This window comes from Puma concolor, chromosome B2 (genome assembly GCF_028749965.1).
Source record: "Puma concolor isolate L17-30 chromosome B2, mPumCon1.1.hap2, whole genome shotgun sequence".
NCBI lineage: Eukaryota > Metazoa > Chordata > Mammalia > Carnivora > Felidae > Puma > Puma concolor.
Window position 1 is genome coordinate 82,649,733 of NC_141671.1, and position 17,423 is coordinate 82,667,155.

General features: G+C 41.6%; 1 long non-coding RNA gene and 1 pseudogene across 5 annotated transcripts in view; both read left to right on the forward strand.

Annotated features, from left to right (window-relative positions):
- Positions 1 to 10,614, forward strand: part of LOC147581083 (uncharacterized) — a 186,345-nt gene extending 175,731 nt beyond the window's left edge. For 2 of the 5 annotated variants that reach the window (XR_015251392.1, XR_015251389.1), the window contains 3 exons: positions 389 to 564; positions 4,768 to 5,575; positions 10,184 to 10,614. This is a non-coding gene — a long non-coding RNA (uncharacterized LOC147581083). The remainder of the gene's footprint in view (positions 1 to 388; positions 565 to 4,767; positions 5,576 to 10,183) is intronic. The other 3 variants (XR_015251391.1, XR_015251390.1, XR_015251393.1) reach the window with 3 other exon arrangements.
- A 4,461-nt stretch (positions 10,615 to 15,075) lies between these two features.
- On the forward strand, positions 15,076 to 16,048 carry LOC112862712 (large ribosomal subunit protein eL32 pseudogene; annotated as a pseudogene).
- Positions 16,049 to 17,423: the final 1,375 nt, after the last annotated feature.

Below are 17,423 nucleotides of genomic sequence, written 5' to 3' on the forward strand. Positions count from 1 at the left end.
GAGGGCAAGGGCCAAGTTGTATTTATTCATCTTTGTATCTCCAACACCTAACGCAATGTTAGGCACATTGTAGAATGCCCTGAAAATGCTTATTGCACAAGTGAAGTGGTAAAAAGCTTAGATTGTTCTAGTGGCTTCGCATTTTGTCCTTTGAAATTTAATAAGAATGGAATAAAATTACTGCAGACTCAAAGCATTTGGGGAAAATTCTGTTAAACCTTGCAACCCAAATGGAAAAAGCAGATCAAAGGGAAATTAGATGGCAATTTGTTTTTTAAAAAAATCTGCAGCGGCATTTTAGTTAGAGAATATTCTTCTCATTGAAATTAAGAACCCCCAGGGAAATACTTGGTATGTTAGAAGATCTCTCCTCACATTTTTCCACCAGCCATTGCAGGACCTGCTGAGCAGCCTTTGTGAAGGAAAGCTCCAAGGAGGACAGGACACAGCACAATGAGACGCTCAGCACTGACACAGCATTCTGCACTTTGCACAATTAAGGCTCTCACCTCTCCTCACCCTGCAGGGAGAAGGTGGCAGTATTGACAGGTCTTGATGGCTGAGGTAAGAGGCTCTGAGCATAACTGACCTGCTTGATGCACACAACTGGACTGTCACAGGCACAGCTCAGCATTCTGGATGCCTTTCTCATGTCAACCAGTCTTTCCCTTACCTTGGAATGTAATCCCTTTTGACATATACATCACACTCTAAGGTTCTTCATAAGGAGGCAGTCTGGACTAGATCAGTGTTTCCTAGAGGTGGGATGTCACAGAGCAGTAAAATAGTTGAAACTAAATTTAAGGGTGACTAAGTTTAGAATTGCCAGTTTTATTTTGCTGACCGGAAATGCTAAGAAAATCTATGATCAGAATTATGTCATAAAAGAAAATAAATGTTGACATTAAAAAAAAAAATGATCCTGGAGAACCTGGGTGGCTCAGTCGGTTAAGCATGTGACTCCCGATAGCGGTTCCGGCTGTGATCTCGCTGTGGTGAGATCGAGTCCCATGTAAGGCTCAGCATGGAGCCTGCTTGGGATTCTCTCTCTCCTTCTCTCCCTCTCTTTCTGCCCCTCCCCTGCTCGCACTCTCACTCTCTCAAAATAAATAAACTTAAAAATCCCAGAAAAAAGCTCAACTTTTAAAAACCTGAATACATTTAGCTTTATGAAAAACTCACCACATTTTTATTTTATTTTTTTCTCATTTCACAGCAGGCCAGTGACAGTGAGTGATAGTATGGAATAGTGTTTAGGAGATATGGGCTTTGTCAATCTTTAATATGCTAGATTCATGTATTTGTTGAAATCCTGAAGCCAAGCTTTCAGAGCAGAAAAGTGAGTGAAAGCTTGCGTGCTGGCATTCCACACCCAGGCCAGTCACTAGCTTGCTCCTTACATAACTGTGGCCAGAGGCACAACTCACTCAAGCCATGACTTTTCCAGAATCGGTGTGTCTCAGCTTTCTGTTCATTAAAGAAGATGGGGGACTTGAAACCTTGTGTGATATTTCACAATGTGTTTTACGTAGGATTAGGCTAAGCAAATGTTCTGAGCTGAAGATTTTGTCCCGTCATGTACCCTACTCTTATTTTTGCTTTGTCCGCACAAGAAAAATAAAGAAGGTAACTTAGTACTGAGATGTGAATTTGGGGGCTTATATGCTAAGGGAAAATAAAAATGAACACTAAACTTTGTGTACATTATAAGAAAATTATGGAATAAAAAGACTAAAAATAATTACAGCGATTGGTTGATGGAGGGGGGTTGTGGATAAATTTCTCGTACATGTTTTCCAAGTTTTGTTACTATATTTATATTACTTTCGGAATTGAGAGTAATTTTGTAATTATAAATAAGTGAGAAAAACTGAAGAATGACATCTTTACTGACTTTTGGGGATGCCACTGAAATGCTGTAAAAGCAAGCTGCAAACTAATGAAAGTTGTGGCAGACTGTGTTTGCCAAAGATGGCCACAACAACATCGTCCCTCCCACAGACTCCTCTTACAAAGGACCTAACACTCCTCCCATTGAGCCCTTACCCTTGAACGTGGACAGATCTTTGTAATGGCCTCAACCAACTGAATATAGTAGGACTCAATGTGACCTTTGAGGCTAGATTATAAAAATGCCACGTACCTCTGGTCTCCTTTCGTGGGACACCACCGCTTGAATTCAGCTTCCATGCTATGAGGAAGTTCAAAGACGCAGCCCATGTGGAGATGCTGCAGTTGACAGTCCAAGTGAGGACTGCCAACTGCCAGACATGTAAGTGAAGAAGCCTCCAGATGATCCACGCTCCAGCCTTTGAGTCTTTCCAGAGGCCTCAGACACCATGGAGAAGAGATGGCTGTCCCTTCTGTGCCTGGGTTAAATTCCTGATTCATAGAATCCCTAATTCTAAGCAGACTTAAATGATTGCTTTATATCTTTAAGGTTTGGGGTTTGTTACATAAGGAATATATGTGTAGTATAAATCTCTTTTAGTAAAATTAATAAGAGCAAAAATGAAATCCCTGTACATCCATCTATCTATCTATCTATCTACCTATCATCTTATCTATCTAAGACATCTATACAGTTGACCTTTGAACACTGCAGGGTGCTGGGGCACCACTCTACCCACCACACAGTTGAAAATCCAAATACAATTTTTGACTCCCCCAAAACTTAACTACTTAACTACTAATAGCCTACTGATGACTGGAAACCTTACTGATAAGACAGCTGATTAACACATACTTTATATGTTATATATATTTTTTTTTTTTAATTTTTTTTTCAACGTTTATTTATTTTTGGGACAGAGAGAGAGACAGAGCATGAACGGGGGAGGAGCAGAGAGAGAGGGAGACACAGAATCGGAAACAGGCTCCAGGCTCCGAGCCATCAGCCCAGAGCCTGACGCGGGGCTCGAACTCACGGACCGCGAGATCGTGACCTGGCTGAAGTCGGACGCTTAACCGACTGCGCCACCCAGGCGCCCCTATGTTATATATATTTTATATACTATTTTCTTATAATAAGCTAGAGAAAAGAAAATGTTATTAAGAAAATCATAAGGAAGAGAGGCGCTGGGTGGCTCAGTTAAGTGTCCGACTCGTGATCTCGGTTCAGGTTATGATCTCACGGTTTGTGAGTTAGAGCCCCATGTCGGGCTCTGAGGTGACAGCCTGTTTGGGATTCTCTCTTTCTCCCTCTCTCTCTTTGCACCTCCCGCTTGCACATGCACTCCCTCTCTCTCTCTGAAAAGAAAGAAATAAACTCAAAAAAAAAATGAAAATCATAAGAAGAGAAGATACATTTATAGTACTGTACTGTATTTACTGAAAAAAATCCACGTATAAGTGGACCAGCATAGTTGAAACCTGGGTTATCCCAGGGTCAACTATATATACAAAAACACCCCTGTACATGACACATAACTACAACAATTGTTATCATGTTAAAATAAACAGAACAAAATTTACAATTTTAACCACTTTTTGGACTTTTTAAAAAATATAATTGACACACATCGTTTTAACCATTTTTAAGTGGACAGTTCTATGGCATTACGTATATGCACACTATTGTGTAATCATCATCACCATTCATCTCCAAAACTTTTCCACCTTCCCAAACTGAAACTGTACCCATTTTAACACTAACTTCCTCCTCCCACCCTCCCTTGGCCCCTGGCAACTGCCCTTCTGCTTTCTGTCTCTATTAGTTTCACTCTTTGAGGCACCTCATACAAGTAGAATCATATAGTATTCGTCCTCTTATGACTGTATTTGTCTTCTTATGACTGGCTTGCATCGCTTAGCATAATGTCTTACAGGTTCAACCATATTGTAGCATGTGTCAGTAGTTCCTTTCTTTTTAAGGGTGAATAATACTCCGTTGTATGTGTATACCGCAATTTATCCACTCCTTTGTCAATGGACACTTGGGGTTGCTTCTACCCAAGTGTTGTAAACAATGCCATTGTAGTGTAACGTACAGACTTGTCGAATCACTGTTGTACACCTGACACTAAGGTAACATTGTGTATCAGCTACACTTCAATTAAAAAAAAAATAACGCAATAGTAAATAATGTTGCTATGAACGTAGGTGTGCAAATATCTGTTCAAATCCCTGTTTTCAACTCTTTTGGTTATATACCCAGAAGTAGAATCTGGGGAATATATGGTAATTGTTTTACATTTTTTGAGGAAGTACCATACTGTTTTTCAGAGTGACTGTACTGTTTTACATTCCCACCAGCAGTGCCTAATAGTTCCAATTTCTCCACATCTTCAACAATACTTGCTATTTTGGAATTTTGTTTTTTATTTTTTTATAACAGCCACCCTAGTAGGTGTAAAGTGGTATCTTATTGCGAGATCTCATTTTAAGCATTTTTTAAAATGTTTATTTTTGAGAGAGAGAGAGAGAGAGTACGAGTGGGGAGGGGCAGAGAGAGAGGAAGACAGAGGGTCCCAAGCAGGCTCTATGCTGTCAGCACAGAGCCCGATGGGGCTTGAACTCACAAGTTGAAATCCTGACTTGAGCTGAAATCAGGAGCCGGATGCTTAACTGACTGAGCCACCCGAGCGTCCCATGAGATCTTATTTTCATTTTCATTTCCCTAATCATTAATGTTGAGTATCTTTTCATGCGCTTACCGGTTATTTGTATATTTTCTTTGCAGAAATAGCTATTTAAGTTCTTTGCCCATTTTTAAATTGGGGTTCCTGTTTGTACATAATCTTTTTACTGTATATATCCATGAACAAGGCAGAGGCAGAGAAAAACAGCCAACAGAGTGTTACCTCAGAGAGTGTGTGCTGGGAATAAGGAGACCAGGAAAAGTGAGTCCTCTTTGCCTTTTATGTCATGTATTGCCATTGTTTTTCACTTGTCACCAACATGTCATTAATTGAATAAAGAAAAAAAATTAAAGAAATGATCAATACAATGTCATTTTGCTTACACATCTTAAAATATCTGACTTGAGGTTTTTTGTTTTTTTCTTAAATAGTACAGCCAAGAAAATGAAACAGTCTTGAGCTGACCCTCGAAGCAAATTTCATAGGTAGTATTTCAATAATGAGAAGAAAACTTCATTGTTCTCGCTGAAGATCCTTGGCCTGCCTTTCCCCTTCTCTCCCCTCCTCCCTTCTGGAAAGAGCTCAGACTAAGAGAGGAGCCTGTCTCTCTTTAAAGAGAGTATTTGTTTCCATGGTAACTTGCCTTCTTCATCTTCAGAGTTGTAAACTGGGAAATTCTATTACAGGCTTACCCAGGCAGTTGCTTTTGAAATGGTGTCTGATATTAGCTATTTGTTTCATTCACCTTTGCTGCTCAAGAATCTTTTGAATTTGGTGATTCTGTTTCTATCAAATGAAGGAAGTAAAATAAAGCAATATGAGCTGATTATAATCGGTCTGAGTGGGCCTGCTGTGCATTGTCGTCAGGAACTGTCGCTGGCTGTGTTGGTGGAGCCCCTGGGTGACTATGTGATGTGTGAGGCCCAGGCCCACCTCCGCACTGATGCCCGCCAGTGGAGCCCAGCACACAGAGCTGCTTGGGGATGCCCTGCAAGGTCAGCTGGAGAAGAAACAGAAACTACCTCTGTGGTCAAAAAATGATGTCTTGTTAATGGATTTCATGTCTTATCTATGAGATTCTGATATGGGCAGGTGGAGTTATTACACTCCTGCTGTGAAAGCAACTGTAGTTCAAATAGGTGCAAATAAAGTAAGTAACCAAATTATCTGAGGCTGGTGATTTTCATTTCTGTAGTAGCACCATAGTATGCTTGGAAAGCTTCAATTATTGACTCTTGGAATAGAAGGTTTTGAGGGTGTTTATTGACCACTGTGATTGCTATGCATGAAATCTATATGGTTTTTAATCTTTCTGAACCCTCAAACAAATGACATGTAAATCAGTTTACAGACAGAAAATCTCTTGAAAGCACCTTTTCTACTCAGGAAACTCAGCTACTTTATTTCATAGGAAAGCAACTTCATGAGATGATCCTGGAAAAATGACAGTCTATTGGTTTTCCTTTCTTTTTTTTTTTTAAAATTTTTTTTTTTTTTTTTTTTAACGTTTTTATTTATTTTGGGGACAGAGAGAGACAGAGCATGAACGAGGGAGGGGCAGAGAGAGAGGGAGACACAGAATCGGAAACAGGCTCCAGGCTCCGAGCCATCAGCCCAGAGCCTGACGCGGGGCTCGAACTCCCGGACCGCGAGATCGTGACCTGGCTGAAGTCGGACGCCCAACCGACTGCGCCACCCAGGCGCCCCGGTTTTCCTTTCTTTAAAAAAGCTAATTGCTAATCAACAGTTTACCTCCATCTTCTAAACAGAGTTCTTAGGTGACATTAATATTTAAAAATATTTAGATTGGGATGATGAAAAAGTTCTGGAAATGGAACGTTGTAAAACAATGCAGATGTACTTAATGCTACTGAACTGTACGCTTAAAAATGGTAAAATGGTTAAAATGGCAAACTTCATGTCATGTGTATTTACCACAGTGAAAATAGTATTTAGAATTTTCCAATTGGAAAATACAAAAGTTTTTGCAATTGCTAAAGAGAAGTACATTAAGTAAAACACAATTATCTGAGTCTTAGACTCCTAGCTTTTTTTTTACCAACTTTTTTGAGGCATAATTCAAAAATTAAAAAAATTGTATATATTTAAGGTGTACAACTTGAGGTTTTAATACATGTGTATATTGTGAAATGATCACCACAATCAAGCTAATTTTTTTTAAGTATTAATAATGTCTTTTCCTTTTATAAAATAATGTTTATTTATTTTTGAGACAGAGAGAGAGAGAGAGAGAGAGAGAGAAATGAATGAGGGAGGGGCACAGAGAGAGGGAGACAAAAGATCAGAAGTGGGCTGTGCACTGACAGTAGAGAGTCTGACGCAGGACTTGAACTCAGGAGCCATGAGATCATGACCTGAGCTGGAAGTTGGATGCTTAATGGACTGAGCCACCCAGGCGCCCCAAGCTAATTAAGGTATCTAGCATCACATAGTTGTCATCTTCTTTTTTGTATGTGTTGGGTGTGGTAAGAACTCTTAAGAACTACCCTCTTCACAAGTTTTAAGTATACAATACATATTCTTAACTACTGTCACCATGCTGTACATTATTAGATCTCCAGAATTTACTCATCTTGCCTGAAAGTTGTACCTTTTGACTAACGTCTCTTTATTTTCCCCATCTCCCCTAAGACCCTGGCAACAACCATCCTACTTTCTATTTCTGTGAGTTTGACTATTTTAGATTCCACGTGTAAATGAGATGATGAAGTATTTGTCTGTGTCTGGCTTATTTTGCTTAGCATTATGTCCTTCAGGTTCACCCATGTTGTTGCAAATGGCAGAATTTCCTTCTTTTTCAAGGCCAAATAATATTCTATTGTACACACTCTCTTTCCCTTTCTCTCTCTCCACATTTTCTTTATTCATTCAGTTGTTGACATTTAGGTGTTTCCATGCTTTGGTTACTGTGAATAGCCAAATATCTGTGGGAGTACAGATATCTTTTTGAGATTTGGGCTCCTCACTTTCTATGAAGCTTTCCTTCATCCTTAAACTCAGGCTCCTCAGAAAATTCCAAATTTCAGTTTCTTTCATCATTTTCAGTTCTGAAGCATTTAAAATGCTTTCATTTGCCCATGAAAGATGAGAAAAGTACTATGTTCCGTAGCCCCTACCCCTACAGACATATTTGTATTACTCTGTTCCCAACTCATGCCTTGGAGGAGTCTGCTGTCTCATAAGGATAATCAAAGGACATAAACGATCCCAGAATTGCAAGGGATCTCTGTGGCCACCTCAACTGTTGTCCTGCCAAAGTAGGCTTTCCTTTCCGGCATCTCTGACAGGTGGACAGTTTTTGCCTACTTCCAGTGATGAACAGCTCTTCACCTCACAGGCTTCCCACTCCTACCTTTGATCAGTCTCACTTACCACACAGTTGGTGGATAGTTTGTCTTGGCCCTGTGTCAAGCACTGGAGACACCAAAGGGAACAACATGAATGTGGTCCTGCTCTCATAAAATTTACATTAGAATGTTTTTCTGTCATTTAGGCTGAAATCTTGTTCCTTTATCTGAAGGTCACTTGCTCTAATTATATCTGCAGTGATAAAGAGTGCATGATGCCACTAGTGAGGGCCTGCCATGGGCAGCCCAGTGCCAAGAGCCCTGGTGGCTTCACTTCTTTTACTCTTCACAGAAATCCTATGAAGCAGAGACCATCACTGTCTCCATTTTGCCACTGAAGAAACTAAGACTTAAATGGTTATGTATCTTGGGGCACCTGGGTGGCCTAGTCAGTTAAGCATTCGGCTTCTGATATCAGCTTAGGTCATGATCTAGCAGTCGTGAGATTGAGCCCCACATCAGGCTCTGTTCAGCACAGAGCCTGCTTGGGATTCTCTCTTCTCCTTTCTCTCTCTCCCTCTCTCTGCCTTTCCTCTCAAAATAAATAAATAAATAAAAGTTATGTATCTTGCCTCACTAAGATCATACGGTTACTATCTGTTTCTGCATTTGTATTCACTCATGCATTTATCAAACACTGGTTGGGAATCTACTGTGCAACTACCTGGCAGTGGAGAAAAACTTGGTGGTAGCTGTCCTAAAGAACTCATGGACAGGGGTGCCTGGGTGGCTCAATCGGTTGAGTGTCTGACTTATGCTCAGGTCATGATCTCGCTGTCCATGAGTTCAGGCCCCGCGTTGGGCTTTGTGCTGACAGCTCGGAGCCTGGAGCCTGTTTCAGATTCTGTGTCTCCCTCTCTCTCTACCTCTCCCCCACTCATGCTCTCTCTCTCTCTCTCTCTGTCAAAGATAAATAAACATTAAAAATTTTTTTTAAAGAACTCACGGACAAATGGGGGAAGATATCAAGCAAACGAACAGGTATAATGCAGTGCACTGGGCTGTGCTCTGGTGGTGATGACAACTTGGAGGAAGGTCTCTCATTGAGTCTATGGGTCCAATCAGGCTCCTGATCAATGCAGCCAGCCCCTGCTGGTTTCTGTCACACATCTGGCCCTCCAACCCACCCATCACCTGTACCCTGAGTGATCTGTTCAAACCGTGAATCAGTTTTGTCACATTCACTCATTTCTTTGTTCAGCGGACAAATATTTTTGAGTGCATACTTTGTTAGCTTCTGGTAAATAAATCAGATATGGTCAGCACATTTACAGAGTTTGTAAGGTAGGTAAGAAAAGGATATAGGCAGATGAATAGGATTATTAAAAACAAAACAAAACCATACAACCATGGAGGGAAACAGTTTAACAGTTTCTCAAAAAGTTAAGCATAAAATTACCATATGACCAGCAATTCCACTCCTAGGTATATACACCCAAAGGAATTGAAAACAGGTACTCAAATACCTGTATACAAATGTCCGTAGCAGCATTATTCACAATAGCTAAAAATTGGAAACCCAAATGTCCATCAGTGGAAGAATAGAGAAAGAAAACATGGTAGTATCTATACAATGGAAATTTACTTAATCATGTAAAGGAGCTGAACAGAAGCTAGGCACAAAATATTACATATCATACAATTCTTTTTATATGAAATATCGAGAATAGGTAAATCCATACAGACAGAAAACAGATTGATGGTTGCCTGCAGCCATGAGTTGGAAAGAATAGAGAATGACTGATAATGGTACAGGGTTTTCTTTTGGGATGATGAAAATGTTTTGAAACTAGACAGAGGTGGTGGTTGCACAACACTGTGAATGTAGTAAATGCCACTGAATTATATACTTTAAAATTGTTAATTTTCTGTTCCGTGAATTCCACCTAAAAAAAAAAAAAAGAAAACAAAAGAAAACCCCAAAACCCCAGAAAAACGTAACAAAGGAGCCTACTGGGATCAAGGAAGGATTCTCCTAGGAAGCACAGTTTAAGCTGAGACCTAAAGGTCCCAGCTGAGCAAGAGTTAGCTGGGAGCAGGTTGTTGAGAACATGCCACTGGCAAGAAGTGGGTGTGGATGGAGCTGAAGGGGAAAACAGTGGCCAGATGAGGTAAAGATTTGTAGGCCTATAGGTGTCTCAGATCTTATCGTAAATGCCATGGGAAATCTACTGAAGAGTTTTAAGCCAGGGACAGTTACAGTAGTCTACATGTTATGACTTTTGATTTCTGCAGGAATGGATGGCAGGGGAATATGAGGAAAGCAGGGATGCAGGAAGAATGCAACGCACAACAGTGACTTGGACGAAGGCTCCCTGGGGCTGCCAATTGGTCCATATCCCCCCAGGGACATACCTGTCACCATGACCTTGACCCTTCTCAGTTTCCCTGGCCCACCTCACCCTGTCCACCTCACAGCCTCTGCTCCAGCCCTAAGGAAGGACCCTCGGTCTTGAACCTCAGGAGTTCAAGAGGTACTGTAGTCTAAGGGTCGCCTGGGTGGCTCAGGTCATGATGTCACGGTTCATGGATTTGAGCGCTGCCTGCATCGGGCTCTGTGCCCATGGCTCAGAGCCCGGAGCCTGCTGTGGATTCTGTGTCTCCCTCTCTCTTTGCCCTTCCCCTGCTTGTTCTCTTTCAAAAATAAACATTAAAAAAAAAAAAAAGAGGTATCACAGTCTCTTTCACTTGAGGCCACTGAACATTGTGCTTCTATTCTGAAACATTTCCCCGTAATGTTTGCCTGGCCAACTTCTCTCCAACCTTCAGTATTCAGCCAAGGCATCCCTTCTCTCCAGATGTGGTTCTGGCCCCAGGCTACTATATATAGGGCCCCCCCTTCAGAATTCCCTTTAGTACTCTGACCTAATTCTATGATGGCACATATCACAATGGGTGGCAGTTGCCTATTTTACCCCTTTGTTTTTTTTCCATTAACTTATGAATGCCTTAAGGCAGAGACTCATTTGTCCTGATGCCTCGCATCATACACTAGGATAGATGAATTCTTTCACGAGAAAGGAGTCAGCACTCAAGATGGCTCCCCTCGAGGTCTCCTTTGAGTTTTCGGTTAACATCATTCCTTTTTTTTCTCTGAAAATCTCCATTCCCACCCTCCCCACAGATACTATCCCTTGTTGAAATGCTTGCTTCTTTCCATTTTTCAGAATATCTACATTCTTTTTTTTTTTTTTTTTAATTTTTTTTTTCAACGTTTATTTATTTTTGGGACAGAGAGAGACAGAGCATGAACGGGGGAGGGGCAGAGAGAGAGGGAGACACAGAATCGGAAACAGGCTCCAGGCTCTGAGCCATCAGCCCAGAGCCTGACGCGGGGCTCGAACTCACGGACCGCAAGATCATGACCTGGCTGAAGTCGGACGCTTAACCGACTGCGCCACCCAGGCGCCCCCAGAATATCTACATTCTTATACAATATTAATCATAGTTCCATAGACTTCTCAATGGTGAACAAGCCTCTCACCATTGCTTTTGTTCATACAGAGCACAGAATCGAAAATGCTGACATATTTTTCAGTAGGAAATTTTTCAGTATGAAAATTTTTCATATTTTCCTTCCTTTTTCACGACACTTCTAGCTCTTTAATCTGAACACTAGCAATTCACAAATAACTTATTTTTAAGTAAAGATGTATTATTCTAATGGACATTTCACCCTCATTTTGCAAGTACTGGTCAAGTTTTTACTCTTGAGAATCCAAGTTTTAGAAAATAATGTGCCTGGGTGGCTCGGTTAAGTATCTGACTCTCGATTTTGGCTTAGATATTGATCTCATGGTCATGAGATTAAGCCCCGAGTTAGGCTCTGCACTGGGCATGGAGCCTGCTTAAGATTCTCTGTCTCCGGGAGTGCCTGGGTGCCTCAGTTGGTTGAGCATCTGATTTCAGCTCAGGTCATGATCTCATGGTTCATGAGTTTGAACCCCGCATTGGGCTCTCTGCCGTCAGCACAGGGCCCACTTAGGATCCTCAATCCCCTTCTCTCTCTGCCCCTTCCCCACCCATCCTCCCTCCCCCTCCTCTCTTTCAAAAATAAATATTAAAAAAAATTCTCTCTTCCTCTGCTCCTCCCCCTCTCATGCACGCTCTCTCTCTCTCAAAATAAAAATAAAATATATTCATTTCAGTGTTACTCAGGACCTTATACATTTCCTGAAAACATTCACCTATTACATCCCTGAGTGATGTTCAGACTTCAGCATAATGTTAAGAGCCCAAGCTGCTTATACTGACTGAGTCCCACCTCTGCCATGCTCTAGCTACCAAACCTCAAGCAAATTATTTCACCTCCCCATGCTTTTGTGCCCTCATCTGTAAACTGGGGATAATAATGGTACCTACCTTAGAGGTTTTGTGAACATTGGACAAGTTAACGCTTATAATACACTCAGAATAGTGGCTGGAATTTGCAGCAGCAACAAATACCTTCTGAGGAAGGGAAAACAGAACAGGAGTTGCTGTGCATACTACAATGGCTGAGAGAGACCTCCTGTCTGCACAGCTCCACCTGCTTCTTTCTGCTTTATGTGCAGAGTAGGGACAGACTGGAGGTACCTGCCTGGGTAGTGAACTCCGGCAATACACCCCACTGCGAAACACATCTTTCTAAAGCCACAACAGCCTTAGGGACCTTGGTCTGGTTGTCATGGTAACTTCCCACTTATCAAACTGATAAAAAAAAAAAAAAAGCATTCTTTTGAATGCCTAGACTGAAAGAATCATCCCCTACCGAAAGAAAAAGAAACAACATTCTTGATAGCATAGCTTTAACTTAATTTTCATATTAAAGACTTAATCGATAAGAAAAAGCTAAAGACAGTCTGAGGTCTAAATCTAAGCTAAATCTAAGACAGTCTGAGGAAAACTTAAAAAATGGAAAATACTTCTTCGGTTTTTTTCTTTAGCTAAGCAAAATCAACATGACTGAACCATTGCTACTTTTTGACTCTATCAACTTTCTGATTAACCTTTAGTGAGCATTTATGCCCCATTTGCCTCAAAAAGTAGAAGCAGTTTTTAATTCTATAAGAATAAAAGGGAATTAAATACGGGATTAAAGAATATAAGAATAAGAATCTCTTTTAAGAATAAGGGATTAAAATCCAGACTAGCAACCATGTAGAGGATGTAGATGGCCTAGATGTCATCTACTTGGCACATGTGTTACTCAGGGGACAAGACATGGAGCCAGACACCTCCTTGGGGTTGGGCAAGGATTGAGAAAGGAAGGATCAGCAAACTCCACTAAAGGTCAGGAAGGTGGTTCAGCCAGGCAGGTGGAGCTTGGTGCCCAGTAGAAGGTAACTGGCCATTCAGGAAAGCAGCTGACCTTGGAAAGTTCTAGCAGGGTATCATGGGCTACAGTATGGAACACCTGGCAAGAGACCATATTTGGATGCCAGATAGGCAGGGAATTGGACACCTTGAGTTGGATCAGTTGCTAACATATTTGATGGTGGTGTTGACGGAATTAGGGCCTACAATCGGCAAGATCAAGGCAGGACTCCAGTCCTAAAGGGAAGCTGTTATCCTATCAGGGCATAAGCTCAGAGCCAGATGGGCAGTAAGGGGAAACCTTATGTTGAGTTCCTGAGTGGCCCACAGTCCCAGTGTGTGGACAGGACTGAGCCAAGTCACATGGAGGATCATGGCAGAGATACAGTAGTAGGAAGAGGCTCTCCCTGACTGGTGGTATCAGTTAGGCATGCTATCTGCTCCAAGTGGCTGGAAATCCAAGTTGCTGTGGCTTGCTGCATCGGGACATTTACTAATTAACAAGAAGTCTGGAGAGTGTGATCTCAGGGCTGATGGGGCAGCTCATCAAGGTCATTCCCATCCTTTGCTCCATCACCCTTACAGGTGGGCTTTTTGTCACCATCATCACATGATGGCTCTATGTATGTATTAGGTCCTCACAGTGTCCTAAGCAGGAAGGACAGATGGGAGCAAAAGTCTGTCTGAAAAAAGAAGTCTGAAAAAAGACTTTTTCAGGAGCCCCTCAGCAGTCTTCTGGCCACTGGCCCCATGTAGGTGACTCAGCCACCCCAACCTGTAAAGGCAGCTCAAAATGCAAATCTCTCGTTTCCAGCCGCCACAGAGGCAAGGGAGAGGGCTGGTAAAGATGGAAATCTTTTTTACATAAATCTTCCTTTTAAATTTTTTTCTTCCTTCCATTTCCCCTTAATTTGAGCAGCACCCTAGATGCCCCTTCCCTCTCCCTTGTCAGAAGAATATCAAATTGCTTTGACTCCTTTTAGGAAAAAATGGTGTTGATTTCTTATGGACAGTTCATCCCTCTGAGACTGACCAATCCTTATTCTTTAGGGTCAGGTGTTAGAACATGTGAGCCTTGCACCACAACTTGTAGCCCACAGTGAGGTGCGGCACTAACAGCTGGACAGATGGCAGCCCAAGAGAATACTACCCTACATTCTTTGTCTTGGACAACTGCCAGACTCTCATGGGCCAAGGAGAGTCAATTTCAGGCCGTTGAGTTTTTGACTTCTTCCCCTCAACACAGTCTATGTCCTTGGACAGAAAAGGCCTAAGCATATAACAATTAAACAATTAAAAAAAAAAAAAAAAAAGAAGTATGTAACTAAAAGATGAGTTCTCCCAGCGTAAAATGTTCCAGAAAACAGTTGAGCAAGAAGACCATTATAGGGTCTTCTGACTTGGAGGTGTCAGCCTTCCGAGGATGAACATACTACAGAACTGGGTATATCTTGGGGAGAAATGTAGAGGCCACTGGGCAGCTAGACTGGAATAAAGACATAGTCAGACATATCATATTCATGAATCAGAAAGTTTACCTCACTTGTGCCTCTTCTAAAGAAGTTGCTGGATGACATAGCACAGCCACAGGATGACAGCTCAGAACTGGCCTGGAGAGCACCGAGTTTGTATGGGAGCTCAGGGAATTGTACTGGGTGTCTACAGAATGATGGCTTCAGAGAGTAAATAGATCTGCAACTGTTTGAGAATATGAAAAATTATTAATAGGTGTGGGTGATGAATCTGTTGGAGCATTCATTTTTAAAAGGTGATAAATCTAGCTCTTCCTTGGCATTGCCTGTGGAGGTGGCAACCATCTCCTACTTGGTATCATGGCTGCCCTCAGACCTCTGGTGAAGCACTAGGTTGTTAAAAAGAGGACCAAGAAGTTCATCTGGCACCAGTCAGACTGATCTATCAGAATGAAGCACAACTGGTGGAAACCCAGAGGCATGGACAATAGGGTGTGCAGAAAAATCAAGGGCCAGATCTTGATGCCCAGCATTGGTTAGGGGAGCAACAGGAAAACAAAGCACATGCTGCCCAGTGGCTTCCGGAAGTTCCTAGTGTTAGAAATAAGCCCATCAACCCAAAGGAGGGACGCAGAGTCTCAGAGCACAGTGAAGTGAGGCTTTAATCAACATTCTTGCAAGAGCAGGTGTCTAACAGGCACACTTGGGCCAGTTACAGCAGACAATTTATTTCTTAGCCTGAGTCCCTCCCCTGGTTCCTCATTGGCTGAGTACTACAGAGGTTACAGCCTTACCCTGATGTCATCTATGTCCACATAAGGCAAAAAGTAGTCTGATTAGAACAAATGCACATTCCTGGAGGTGATGCAGACACTTTCAGTCTCTCCTCCCTTTGTTCTGTGGCGTATGCTTATTGCAAAGCCCATGAAAATAAGCCCGCAAAACAGAGAGGGAAAGAACAAGGAAGTGTCTAAGAGTTTGGGACTCCATTGTGGCCGGGGGTTCATACATATTTCCAATAGGTTGTTAAACCTATTGTTAATTAGACAGCACAGCTTTTATTTGGTATTTCCGAAAATGAATCATCTCCCCTACTTCTCACACTAGTCCATAATGTGAGGGAGCTTGAAGTGCTGCTGATGTGCAACAAATCTCACTGTGCAGATTGCTCACCATGTCTCCCCCCAGAACTGCAAAGCCATTGTGGAAAGAGCAGCCCAGCTGGCCCTCAGAGTCACCAGTCCCTATGCCAGGCTGTGCAGCGAAGAAAATGAACAGACAGCTTATGTGCATGTTGTATTTGTGTTAATAAAACCATAAAACTACCAAAAAAAAAAAAAAGTGATCATCTATCGACAAATGAAAAAAAGTACTAGGAGAAACAAATGGTTTTAAGAGAAAGGCAATATAATTACAGTCAGACCTTACTTGGCTTAGTTGTGAACACTAGTTATATAGTCATAATGCAATACTGAGTGATTTGATCCAAAATTGATCTAACTATATTGGGATGAAAGGGTAGGGGAAATGGGAGAGGTGTGCATAAATTGGTTAAATCCTCCACTACAATATGAAGTCGAAATTTTGGTGTGCAGAATTCAAAAGTAAATAGCTGTATAAACATATTATTTACAAGCATGGGGTTGTTAAAAAAGAAACAGACCCCAAAGGGAGTCACCTGTGATAAGCCCCATTTCAGCTAAATGGGTTAATACCTAACCTAACTGTGGTTGTTGTCTCTCCCAGGAATGGAATTTGGAACCAATCTGTCAGAAATTCCTGGTCAACACTAGGGAGTTAATCTGCATGATAGACTCCTGCCCTCCCCCCAAAGGAAAGTGACGTTGCCTGAAATAACCCTTTCTTAAAAATGACTTCCTCATCCATACCCCCTTCTGGCTATGAAAGCCTTAAATTTTATAGAGCTCCTCAAAGCTCCTTTCTACTTGCTAGATGTGATGTTGCTCAATTCATGAATTGCTGAATAAAGCCAATTAGATCTTCAAATCTACTCAGCTGAAAATGGATTTTAACAAGGTAAACAGACTGATAGTGAGAGGTGGGGCAAAAGTTGCTCATTTTGCTGGAAGATAAATTTGATTTTGAAACTAGGTGCACATATTACCTTAAAAAATTAAAATCCATCTTTAAAATGCATTTAAAAAGTCAGGCAAATTGTTAATTTACTTGCTGAGGTGTATTCTGCTTCTTTGCTCTTGAAGCTCGCAACCCCCCTCCCCAACCTGTGGTCAGGCCACCATGGATGTGCTATACAATCAAGACCCTTAATGAGCTGACCCAGCAGGCAGAAATGGAGGAGGCGTCAGCATTTCAGGGCTTGTTTGGCCCTCTAGTTAAGCCGAGCTGAGTTCTGAGGAGTTTTAATTAGGCTCAAATTGGGAATGAAGGAAGGGGAGGAATTGGGAGAAGAGGGGGAAACTCCATGCCTTGTTCCAGCTTGCCTGGTCATACATTATTGCTTACATAGCAACGATCAGCCCTACTCAGCTACCACCAGGGAAATTATCATATGTAAATAAGAAACTCAGGATTACAAAAGGTCCTTGAATGCTCAAAGTGATTAGTGTTCAACTTAATCTTCAGGGATTACTATTTATGCCAAGTTAATAACTGAAAGGATATTCTGTAAATGACTCATTTAGTCATAGCGCACACTTACGGTTTTACACAAATAATCACTACAATTT